The sequence below is a fragment of the Arachis duranensis genome, chromosome 1 (genome assembly GCF_000817695.3).
Source record: "Arachis duranensis cultivar V14167 chromosome 1, aradu.V14167.gnm2.J7QH, whole genome shotgun sequence".
Taxonomy (NCBI): Eukaryota; Viridiplantae; Streptophyta; class Magnoliopsida; order Fabales; family Fabaceae; genus Arachis; species Arachis duranensis.
This window is the reverse complement of record NC_029772.3, coordinates 40,566,625-40,580,004: the sequence shown is the minus strand read 5'-3', so window position 1 is coordinate 40,580,004 and position 13,380 is coordinate 40,566,625. Positions and strand designations below refer to the sequence as shown.

The 13,380-nt window shown below is 37.7% G+C and overlaps 1 non-coding gene across 1 annotated transcript; it reads right to left on the bottom strand.

Annotated features, from left to right (window-relative positions):
- Positions 1-11,378: 11,378 nt before the first annotated feature.
- On the bottom strand, positions 11,379-11,485 carry LOC127742982 (small nucleolar RNA R71). Its single transcript, XR_008004318.1, has one exon. It is a non-coding gene; the product is annotated as a small nucleolar RNA R71 (small nucleolar RNA).
- Positions 11,486-13,380: the final 1,895 nt, after the last annotated feature.

Sequence of the window (13,380 nt, the reverse complement as noted above, 5' to 3'; positions counted from 1 at the left end):
TCAGAGTGGACCATCTTGGATATATTCTATGATGTTCTATCTGAGTTCTCTAAGATGTCACTGGACCATTCTATAGGTGGATCCATTTACCTAAAGAAAGCGCCTACAGAAGCTCAAGAACTCATTGACATGGTTGCAAATAACCAATTCATGTACACCTCTGAGAGGAATCATGTGAGTAATGGGATGTCTCAGAAGAGGGGAGTTCTTGAAATTGATGCTCTGAATGCCATATTGGCTCAGAACAAAATGTTGACTCAGCAAGTCAACATGATTTCTCAAAGTTTGAATGGATTGCAAAATGCATCCAACAGTACTCAAGAAGTATCTTCTAAAGAAGTAGCTTATGATCCTAAAAACCCTGCAATGGCAGAGGTGAATTACATGGGTAAAGCCTATGGAAACACCTATAATCTCTCATGGAGAAAAGCATCCAAATTTCTCATGGAAGGATCAACAAAAGCCCCAACAAGGCTTTAATAATGATGGAAGAAATAGGCTTAGCAATAGCAAGCCTTTTCCATCATCTTCTCAGCAACAGACATAGAGTGAAACATAGTCTCTGATCTATCTAAGGCCACTCTAAGTTTCATGAGTGAAACAAGATCCTCCATTAGAAATTTTGAGGCACAAGTGGGTCAGCTGAGTAAGAAAATCACTGAAACTCCTCCTAGTACTCTCCCAAGCAATACAGAAGAGAATCTAAAAAGAGAGTACAAGGTCATTGATATAATCAAAATGGATGAATCCAAAGAGGAAAGGCAGGACATGAATCCCAATGAGGAAGACCTCATGGGACGTCCTCCAGACAGAAAGGAGTTCCCTATTGAGGACCTAAATGAATCTGAGGCTCATATAGAGACCATAGAGATTCCATTAAACTTCCTTCTGCCATTCATGAGCTCTGAGAACTATTGTTCCTCTGAAGAGGATGAGGATGTAACTGAAGAGCAAGTTGCTCAATATCTAGGGGCCATCATGAAGCTGAATGCCAAGTTGTTTGGTAATGAGACTTGGGCAGATGAACCTCCCTTGCTCATTAGTGAACTAAATACATGGGTTCATCAAACTTTCCCTCAAAAGAAACAAGATCCTGGTAAATTCTTAATACCCTATACCATAGGCACCATGACCTTTGAGAAGGCTCTGTGTGATCTAGGGTCAGGTATAAATCTTATGCCACTCTTTGTAATGGAGAAACTGGGGATCTTTGATGTACAAGTGGTGCACAAAAATTACACTCACACTATGTAATTCCGCACAACTAACCAGCAAGTGCACTGGGTCGTCCAAGTAATACCTTACGTGAGTAAGGGTCAAATCCCACGGAGATTGTTGGCTTGAATCTAGCTATGGTTATCTTATTATTCTTAGTCAGGATACCAATAGGGTTCTTTAGTTTCAATTGTAAAAAGTGAAAGAGCATGAAACGAGTAATTGTTACGCAGTAATGGAGAATATGTTGGAGTTTTGGAGATGCTTTGTTCTCTAAATCTATGCTCTCCCCCTGTCTTCTTCTTCATGCATGCAAGGTTCCTTCCATGGCAAGCTGTATGTAGGGCATCACCGTTGTCAATGGCTACTTCCCATCCTCTCAGTGAAAATGGTCCAAATGCTCTGTCACAGCATGGCTAATCATCTGTCGGTTCTCGATCATGTCGGAATAGGATCCATTGATCCTTTTGCGTCTGTCACTATGCCCAACACTCGTAAGTTTGAAGCTTGTCACAATCATTCAATCCCTGAATCCTACTCGGAATACCACAGACAAGGTTTAGACTTTTTGGATTCTCAAGAATGTTGCCAATGGATTCTAGCTTATACCACGAAGACTCTGATTAAGGAATTTAAGAGATACTCATTCAGTCTAATGTAGAACGGAGGTGGTTGTCAGGCACGTGTTCATAGGTTGAGAATGGTGATGAGTGTCACGGATCATCACCTTTTACATATTGAAGTGCAAATGCACATCTTAGATAGAAACAAGCGTGTTTGAATAGAAAACAAAAATAATTGCATTAATTCATCGAGATGCTACAGAGCTCTTCACCCCCAACAATGGAGTTTAGAGACTCATGCCGTCACAAAGTACAAGGTTCAGATCTAAAATGTCATGAGGTCCAAAATAAGTCTCTAAAAGTTGTTTAAATACTAAACTAGCAACCTAGGTTTACAGAAAATGAGTAAACTAAGATGGATAGTGTAGAAATCCACTTCTGGGGCCCACTTGGTGTGTGCTGGGGCTGAGACTTAAGCTTCTCACATGCCTGGGCTATTTCTGGAGTTAAACATCAGGTTATAACTTATTTCTGGCGTTCAACTACAACTTGCAACCTGTTTTTGGCATTCAACGCCAGAATGCAACATGGAACTGGCGTTAAATACCAGTTTACATCATTTATCTTCGTGCAAAGTATGGACTATTATATATTGCTAGAAAGCCCTAGATGTCTACTTTCCAACCCAATTGAGAGCTGCCAATTGGACTCTTGTAGCTCCAAAAAATCCATTCCGAGTGCAGGGAGGTCAGAATCCAACAACATCAGCAGTCCTTTTTCAGCCTGAATCAGATTTTTGCTCAGCTCCCTGAATTTCAGCCAGAAAATACTTAAAATCACAGAAAAATACAAAAACTCATAGTAAAGTCCGGAAATATGAATTTTGCCTAAAAACTAATAAAAATATACTAAAAACTAACTAAAACACACTAAAATCTACATGAAATTACCCCCCAAAAGCGTATAAAATATCCGCTCATCACAACATCAAACTTAAACTGTTGCTTGTCCCCAAGCAACTAGATAAATAAAATAGGATAAAAAGAGATTAAGAAGCAATAATATCTCAGAGTTTCAAGTAAAGCTCAGATTCTAAATAGATGAGCGGGGTTAGTAGCTTTTTGCTTCCGAACAGTTTTGGCATCTCACTTTATCCTTTGAAATTCAGAATGATTGGCATCCATAGGAACTCAGAATTTAGATAGTATTATTGATTCTCCTAGTTTAGTATGTTGATTCTTGAACATAGCTATTTTATGAGTCTTGGTCGTGGCCCTAAGCACTTTGTTTTCCAGTATTACCACCAGATACATAAATGCCATAGACACATAACTGGGTGAACCTTTTCAGATTGTGACTTAGCTTTGCTAGAGTCCCCAATTAGAGGTGTCAAGAGTTTTTAAGCACACTCTTTTGCCTTGGATCATGACTTTAACCACTCAGTCTCAAGCTTTTCACTTGGACCTGCATGCCACAAGCACATGGTTATGGACAGCTTGATTTAGCCTCTTAGGCCTGGATTTATTTCCTTGGGCCCTCCTCTCCATTGATTCTCAAAGCCTTGGATCTTTTTTACCCTTGCCATTTGGTTTAAAGGGCTATTGGCTTTTTCTACTGCTCCTTCTCTCTCTTTTTTTTTCAATGCTTTTTCTTGTTTCAAGAATCACTTTCATGATTTTTCAGATCAACAATAATATTTCTCTTATTCATTATTCTTTCAGGAGCCAACAATTTTAACATTCATAAAATTCAATATAAAAAATATGCACTGTTCAGGCATCATTCAAAAGACAAAAAGTATTGCCACCACATCTAAATAATTAGAATTTTCCTTATTAAAAACTCGAAAAAAAATATTGCCTCTTTATTCTAAAAATCTACTATTTTATTCATGTTTGATGATGATGAGAAAAATAAATTATAGCTTAATTGAAGATAAAATCAAAATAGATATACTAATTACTACTACTCATATATAACTTCTAAGGTAAATTCCTAATAAGAACAACTATCACAGAGTTAAGGCTAAGATTAGGACTCAACAACCTTTATTTTGGGAGGTGGATGCTCCTTTAATCTGTGGGGTGCTTTGCCCTTCAAGAGACAGCTTCTGACGCTTCAGTTGCTTCAGTTCATGCCCTTGCTCTTCTTGTTCCTTAAGCAGTTTGCAAAGCATGCTATTTTAATTTTTCTGTTCTTCCTTCAATCGCTCCATAGCTTCTTGCAACTTGGTGACAGATGCTTCAAGACGTTCCCAATATTCAATTTGAGGGATTTCCGGGAGGAACTCCTGTGCTTTCCTCTTGATGGGGTCGTCCTACACTTGTTGTCCTTCTATTGACTTCTTTGTGATTGGTCGCCCAACTGAGATATACTCAGTTACTCCTATCTTCACCCCAGCATCTTTACATAGCATAGAGATTAAGCTTGGATAAGCCAATTTGGCATCTTTGGAGTTCTTGTTTGCAATTGTGTAAAGTTCACAAGAAATCAGCTGATGAACTTCCACTTCTTTTCCAAGCATAATGCAATGGATCATTACTGCTCTTTTGATGGTGACTTCAGAGCGGTTGCTAGTGGGCAGTATAGAATGCCCAATGAAGTCTAGCCAGCCTCTGGCGATTGGTTTGAGATCTTCTCTCTTGAGTTGATTTGGGACACCCTTTGTGCTGGTTATCCACTTGGTTCCAGGGAGGCATATGTCCTCTAGAATTTTGTTCAAGCCCTTATTTGTTCTCATCATTCTCCTATTAAAGGAGTCTGGGTCATCTTTCAGTTGAGGTAGCTTAAAGGTCTCCCTAATTTTGTCAGGGTGAAGGTGAACAATCTTCCCTCTGACCAAGGTCCGATAGTCATAGAAGGCGGTTCCAGCTATTCTCTGCCTGTCTGTTTGTCACAAATTAGCGTAGAATTCCGGAACCATGTTTCTTTCCACCTTTGTTTCAGGAATAGCTAGGATTTCCTAGCTCTTGTTTCAAATTTGCTCTTGGATCTATGGATATTCGTCTTCTTTCAGATTGAATTTAACTTCCGGGATCACTGACCTTAGACCCATTATTTTGTAGTAATGGTCTGAATGTTCTTTGGTTAAGAACTTCCTTGATTCTAAAGTGGTTTTGGAATATTCTCTTTCTTGCCTCTTGGAGTGGTTTGTTTTCCCTTAGGAGCCATGATCTTAGTGGGTATTGGTTTAGTGATCACGGATAAACACACCAAACTTAGAGGTTTGCTTGTCCTCAAGCAAAAGAAAGGAAAGGAGAGGGATAGAAGGAGAGCCAATTTTGAATGGTGGAGGAGAGGATGGAGGCCGAATGTGGATTTAAAGGGAAGGGGGTGGGTTTTCGAAAAATTTGAAAAAGATAAGATAGAAGATATGATTTGTAAAAGATAAGTATGATAGGAAAGAGATATAATTTAAAATTTGAAAAGTTATGAAAGATATTTGAAAAAGATAAATCTGAATTTTGAAAAGAAGATATGATAAGTTTAAAAAGATTTGAAAAGAATTTAAAAAGATTTGAAAAGAATTTAAAAAGATAATTGAGTTTTGAAAAAGGTTTGAAAAGATTTTGAAGAAAAATTATGAAACAAGTATAGGATTAAAAATTTTTGGAATTGAACTTGAAAGATGAGAGTTTGTAACATGTTTATGCAAGAAATCATGAATTGAAACATGAAAAATGGAAAAAAATTTGAAGTGAAAAACGAATTTACCTCCTCCTCACAATCCTGGCGTTAAACGCCCAAACGCTGCATGTTTTGGGCGTTTAACACCCATTTGTAGCTTCTTCTGGGCGTTTAATGCCCAACTGTAGCATCTGGCTGGCGTTAAATACCAGTAAATCCTTTATCACAGGGTGTTTTTCTGAACGCCCAGGATGCTGCCAATCTGGCGTTAAACACCCAGAAGTTGTTTCTTTTTGGCGTTTAACGCCCAGATGGCTATCTCTACTGGCGTTAAACGCCCAGTAGATGATTCTTTTGGGTGTTTAACGCCCAAAGCAGCTCTTACTGGCTTTTTCGCACCAGTGAGCTTCTTTTTGCTGTTTTATCCTCTTAATCCTTCTGTAACTCTGTGAACTCATGCAATTGCTTTTTTTACCTTGAAGATAATTAGTATGAACCTGTAAAATTAAATTAATTAACTAAATGGCTGGGTTGCCTCTCAGCAAGTGCTTCTTTATTGTCTTTAGCTGGACTATTACTGAGCTTTAATCAAGTCTCAGTTTTGAGCATTCTTGCTCAAAATTGCTTTCAAGATAATGTTTGACTCTCTGTCCATTAACAATGAACTTTTTGTTAGAATCATTATCCTGAAGCTCTATATATCCATATGGTGACACACTTGTAATCACATATGGACCTCTCCACCGGGATTTCAATTTCCCAGGGAATAATCTGAGCCTAGAATTAAACAGCAGAACTTTCTGTCCTGGCTCAAAGACTTTGGATGACAGTTTCTTATCATGCCATCTTTTTGCTTTCTCTTTGTCAATTTTTGCATTTTCGAAAGAATTGAGTTTGAATTCCTTTAGCTCATTTAACTGGAGCAATCATTTTTTCTCCAGCTAACTTGGCATCAAGGTTTAGGAATCTGGTTGCCCAGTATGCCTTATGTTTCAGTTCCACTAGCAAGTGACAGGCTTTTCCATACACAAGCTGGTATGGAGAGGTCCCTATAGGAGTCTTGAATGCTGTTCTGTATGCCCACAGAGCATCATCCAAGCTTCTTGCCCAATCCTTTCTACGGTTAATTGCAGTCCATTCCAGGATTCTTTCAAGTTCTCTATTAAAGACTTCAGCTTGCCCATTTTTCTGTGGATGATATGGAGTTGCCACCCTATGGTTGACTCCATATCGAACCATAGAAGAGTAAAGCTGTTTATTGCAGAAATGAGCGCCCCATCACTGATTAGTACTCTAGGGACACCAAATCTGCTGAAGATATATTTCTGGAGGAATTTCAGCACTGTCTTAGTATCATTAGTGGGTGTTGCAATAGCTTTCACCCATTTGGATACATAATCCACTGCCACCAGAATATAAGTGTTTGAGTATGATGGTAGAAAAGGCCCCATAAAGTCAATACCCTATACATCAAACAACTCAATCTCCAAGATCCCTTGTTGAGGCATGGCATAATTATGAGGCAGATTGCCAGATCTTTGGTAACTGTCACAATTAAGTACAAACTCTCGGGAGTCTTTATGGAGAGCAGGCCAATAGAAGCCACATTGGAGGACTCTTGTGGCTGTTCGCTCACTTCCAAAATGCCCTCCATATTATGATCCATGGCAATGCCATAGGATCTTCTGTGCTTTTTCTTTAGGCACACATCTACGGATTACTCCGTCTGCACATCTCTTGAAGAGATATGGTTCATCCCAAAGATAGTACTTTGCATCTGTGATCAATTTCTTTGATTGTTGCCTACTATACTCTTTGGGTATGAATCTCATAGCCTTGTAGTTTGCAATGTCTGCAAACCATGGTACTTCCTGAATGGAAAAGAGTTGCTCATCCAGAAAGTTTTCAGAGATCTCAGTAAGAGGAAGGGATGCCCCTTCTACTGGTTCTATTCGGGACAGGTGATCTGCTACTTGGTTCTCTGTCCCTTTTCTATCTCTATTTCTATATCAAACTCTTGCAAAAGCAACACCCATCTTATGAGTCTGGGTTTTGAATCCTGCTTTGTGAGTAGATATTTAAGAGTAGCATGGTCAGTGTACACAATCAGTTTATATCCTACTAAATAAGATCTAATCTTGTCAATGGCATAAACCACTGCAAGTAACTCTTTTTCTATGGTTGTGTAGTTCTTCTGTGCGTCATTTAGAACATGACTGACATAATAAATGATGTGCAGAAGCTTGTCATGCCTTTGTCCCAACACTGCACCAATGGCATGGTCCCTGGCATCACACATTAATTCAAATGGTAATGTCCAGCCTGGTGCAGAGATGACAGATGCTGTGACCAGCTTAGCTTTCAGAGTCTCAAACGCCAGCAGACACTCCTTATCAAAGATAAATGGCGTGTCAACAGCTAGCAGATTACTCAGAGGTTTGGCAATTTTTGAAAAATATTTTATAAACCTCCTATAGAATCTTGCATGCCCCAGAAAGCTTCTGATTGCCTTAACATTGGCAGGTGGTGGTAATTTTTCAATTACCTCTACCTTAGCTTGATCCACCTCTATTCCATTGTTCAAAATTTTGTGCCCAAGGACAATTCCTTCAGTCACCATAAAGTGACATTTTTCCCAATTTAAAACTAGGTTAGTCTCTTGGCACCTCTTTAGAACAAGTGCTAGATGGTCAAGACAGGAGCTGAATGAGTCTCTAAATACTGAAAAGTCATCCATGAAGACTTCCCGAAATTTTTCCACCATATCAGAGAAAATAAACAAGTTACAACTTGGCGTTCAACTCCAAAAGAAGCCTCAGCTCATGGATAGATCAAGTTCAGCCCAAACATACACCAAGTGGGCCCTGGAAGTGGATTTATGCATCAATTACTTACTCCTGTAAACCCTAGTAGCTAGTTTAGTATAAATAGGATAGTTTACTATTGTATTAGACATCTGGGGATTGTATTATTCAATCTTTGGACGTTTAGTTCTCAGATCAGGGGGGCTGGCCATTCGGCCATGCCTGAACCTTTACCACTTATGTATTTTCAACGGTGGAGCTCTGCTGTACCTCAAGTTTTAATGCAATTACTACTATTTTCCATCCAATTCAATTTATTCCTGTTCTAAGATATTTGTTGCACTTCAACTTGATGAATGTGATGATCCGTGACACTCATCATCATTCTCACCTATGAACGCAAGTGACTGACAACTACTTCCGTTCTACCTTAGACCGGGCGCATATCTCTTGGATTCCTTTATCAGAATCTTCGTGGTATAAGCTAGAATTGATGGCGGCATTCATGGGAATCCGGAAAGTCTAACGTTGTCTGTGGTATTCCGAGTAGGATTCTGGGATTGAATGACTGTGATGAACTTCAAACTCCTGAAGACTGGGCGTTAGTGACAGACGCAAAAGAATCACTGGATTCTACTCCAACCTGATTCAGAACCGACAGATGATTAGCCGTGCTATGACAGAGCATTTGGACCATTTTCACTGAGATGATGGGATGTATCCATTGACAACGGTGATGCCCTACATACAACTTGCCATGGAAAAGAGTAAGAAGGATTGGATGAAAGCAGCAGGAAAGCAGAGATTCAGAAGGAACACAGCATCTCCATGCACCTATCCGAAATTTCCACCATTGGATTACATGAGTAACTTTATCTTTATTTTCTATTTATTTTGTTAATCATATTTAACCCAATAATCTCTTAAATTAGTTTAATCCGCCTGACTGGGATTTACAAGATGACCATAGCTTGCTTCATACCAACAATCTCCGTGAGATCGACCCTTACTCACGTAAGGTATTACTTGGACGACCCAGTGCACTTGCTGGTTAGTTGTGCGGAGTTGTGACTAAGTGTAATTCACGTGTGAGAGCTACCAAATTATTGGAGCCATTGTTGATGATCACAAAATCCGTCCACCAAGTTTTTGGCGCCGTTGCCGGGGATTGTTCGAGTTTGGACAACTAACGGTTCACCTTGTTGCTCAGATTAGATAATTCTTTTTTCATTTTTTTTTCAAAAAAGTTTTCAAAAATTTTTCAAAACTTTTTCTCTATTTTTCGTTTTTCCAAAAAAATAATTTTTGAAAAATATAATAAAAATACAAAAAAAAAATTAGAAAATCATAAAAATCAAAAATATTTTATATTTCTTGTTTGAGTCTTGAGTCAATTTTTAAGTTTGGTGTCAATTGCATGCTTTAAAAATTTTTCTTGCATTTTTCGGAGTCCAGGCATTAAAGATTTCTAAGTTTGGTGTCTTGCATGTTTTCTTTGCATAAAAAATTTTTCAAAATTATGTTCTTGATGTTCATCATGATCTTCATAGTGTTCTTGGTGTTCATCTTGACATTCATAGTGTTCTTGCATGCATCATGAGTTTTGATTCATAATTTTCATGTTGTGAGTCATTTTTATGTTTTTCTCTCTCATCATCAAAAATTCAAAAATAAAAAAATATCTTTTCCTTATTTCTCTCCTAATTTTCGAAAATTTGAGTTGACTTAGTCAAAAAATTTTAAAATTAGTTGTTTCTTACAAGTCAAGTCAAATTTTCAATTTTAAAAATCTTATCTTTTCAAAACTTTTTCAAAAATCATATCTTTTTCATTTTTATCTTAGTATTTTCGAAAATTCTTTAAAATATTGTTCAAAAATCTTTTTCTTAATTTTATTTCAAATTTTCGAAATTACACTAACAATTAATGTAATTGATTCAAAAATTTGAAGTTTGTTACTTTCTTGTTAAGAAAGGTTCAATCTTTAAGCTCTAGAATCTTATGTTTTAGTTTCTTGTTAGTCAAGTAATCAATTTTAATTTTAAAAATTAAATCTTTTTCAAAATATCTTTTTCTTAAAAATCTTATCTTTTTATCATATCTTTTTATCTTATCTTTTATCATATCTTTTTCAAAATTTTTATCTTTTTCAAAAAAAAAAATTTGATTCCAAAATATCTTACCTAACTTCTCATCTTCTTATCTTTTCAAATTTGACTTTAATATCTTTTTCAACTAACTGTTTGACTTTTTGTTTGGTTCTTATCTTTTTCAAAACCACCTAACTACTTCTCTCTCTCTAATTTTCGAAATATCTCATCCTTTTTCAAAAATTCTTTTTAATTAATTAATTGTTTTAAATTTTAATTTTAATTATATCTTATCTTTAATTTTCGAAAATCACTAACTACTTTTTCAAAATTATTTTCAAAATTCTCTATATCTCCTCTTCTTCTATTTATTTATTTATTTACTAACACTTCTCTTCACCTCCCTTCATCTCAAATCACTACCTCTATCCTTACCCATTCTTCTTCACTCTTCTTTCCTTTCTTCTTCTACTAATAATAAGGATCCTCTTTGTCCAGATATAGAGGATTCTTCTTCCTTTTCTTTTTCTCTTCTCTTTCATATGAGCAGGGACAAGGAAAAAGACACTTTTGTTGAAGCTGATCCTGAACCTAAAAGGACTCTGAAGAGGAAACTAAGAGAAGCTAAATTACAAAAATCTAGAGACAACCTTTCTGAAATTTTCGAACAAGAGAAGGAGATGGTAGCCGAACCCAACAACAATAATGCAAGGAGAGTGCTAGGTGATTTCACTAAACCAACATCCAAATTTGATGGAAGAAGCATCTCCATTCCTGCCATTGGAGCAAACAATTTTGAGCTGAAACCTCAATTAGTTGCTCTAATGCAACAGAACTACAAGTTTCATGGACTTCCATCTAAAGATCCTTACCAGTTTTTAACTGAGTTCATGCAGATTTGTGAGACTGTAAAGACAAATGGAGTAGATCCTAAAGTCTACAGGCTCATGTTTTTCCCTTTTGCTGTAAGAGACAGAGCTCGAATATGGTTGGACTCACAACCTAAAGATAGCCTGGACTCTTGGGATAAGCTGGTCACGGCCTTCTCGGATAAATTCTTTCCTCCTCAAAAGCTGAGCAAGCTTAGAGTGGATGTTCAAACCTTCAAGCAAAAAGATGGTGAATCCCTCTATGAAGCTTGGGAAAGATACAAGCAGATGACCAAAAAGTGTCCTTCTGATATGTTTTCAGAATGGACCATATTAGGTATATTCTATTATGGTCTATCTGAGTTTTCCAAAATGTCATTGGACCATTCTGCAGGTGGATCCATTTACTTAAAGAAAATGCCTGCAGAAGCTCAAGAACTTATTGACATGGTTGCAAATAACCAATTCATGTACACTTCTGAGAGGAATTCCGTGAATAATGGGACGTCTCAGAGGAAGGGAGTTCTTGAAATTGATGCTCTGAATGCCATATTGGCTCAGAACAAAGTGTTGACTTTTAGTTAATTTTTAGTATGATCTAGTTACTTTTAGGGATGTTTTTATTAGTTTTTATGATAAATTCACATTTCTGGACTTTACTATGAGTTTGTGTGTTTTTCTGTGATTTCAGGTATTTTCTGGCTGAAATTGAGGGACCTGAGCAAAAACTATGATAGGAGGCTGACAAGGACTGCTGATGCTGTTGGAATCTGACCTTCCTGCACTTAAAATGGATTTTCTGGAGCTAGAGAACTCCAAATGGCGCGCTTTCAACGGCGTTGGAAAGTAGACATCCAGATCTTTCCAGCAATATATAATAGTTCATACTTTACTTGTGATTAGACGATGTAAACTGGCGCTCAATGCTAGTTCCAGGTTGCTGTCTGGAGTCAAACGCCAGAAACACGTCACGAACCGGAGTTGAATGCCGAAAACACGTTACAACTTGGCGTTCAACTCCAAAAGAAGCCTCAGCTCATGGATAGATCGAGCTCAGCCCAAACATACACCAAGTGGGCCCTGGAAATGGATTTATGCATCAATCATTTACTCTTTTAAACCCTACTAGCTAGTCTAGTATAAATAGGATAGTTTACTATTGTATTAGACATCTTGGGATGTTTAGTTCTCAAATCATGGGGGCTGGCCATTCGGCCATGCCTGAATCTTTCACTTATGTATTTTCAACGGTGGAGTTTCTACACACCATAGATTAAGAGTGTGGAGCTCTGCTGTACCTCAAGTTTTAATGCAATTACTACTATTTTCCATCCAATTCAATTTATTCCTGTTCTAAGATATTCGTTGCACTTCAACTTGATGAATGTGATGATCCGTGACACTCATCATCATTCTCACCTATGAATGCGCGTGACTGACAACCACTTCCGTTCTACCTTAGACCGGGCGCATATCTCTTGGATTCCTTGATCAGAATCTTCGTGGTATAAGCTAGAGGTGATGGCGGCATTCATGGAAATCTGGAAAGTCTAACCTTGTCTGTGGTATTCCGAGTAGGATTCTGTGATTGAATGACTGTGATGAGCTTCAAACTCCTAAAGGCTGGGTGTTAGTGACAGACGCAAAAGAATCACTGGATTTTACTCCAACCTGATTGAGAACCGACAGATGATTAGCCGTGCTGTGACAGAGCATTTGGACCATTTTCACTGAGAGGATGGGATGTAGCCATTGACAACAGTGATGCCCTACATACAGCTTGCCATGAAAAGGAGTATGAAGGATTGGATGAAAGCAGTAGGAAAGCAGAGATTCAGAGGGAACACAGTATCTCAATGCACCTATCCGAAATTCCCACCATTGGATTACATGAGTAACTTTATCTTTATTTTCTATTTATTTTGTTAATCATATTTAACCCAATAATCTCTTAAATTAGTTTAATCCGCCTGACTGGGATTTACAAGATGACCATAGCTTGCTTCATACCAACAATCTCCGTGGGATCGACCCTTACTCACGTAAGGTATTACTTGGACGACCCAGTGCACTTGCTGGTTAGTTGCGCGGAGTTGTGACTAAGTGTAATTCACGTGTGAGAGCTATCAAATTATTGGAGCCATTGTTGATGATCACAAAATCCATCCACCAAATCTCTCTGTATCTCTCCCAGGCATCATAAAGGGATTCA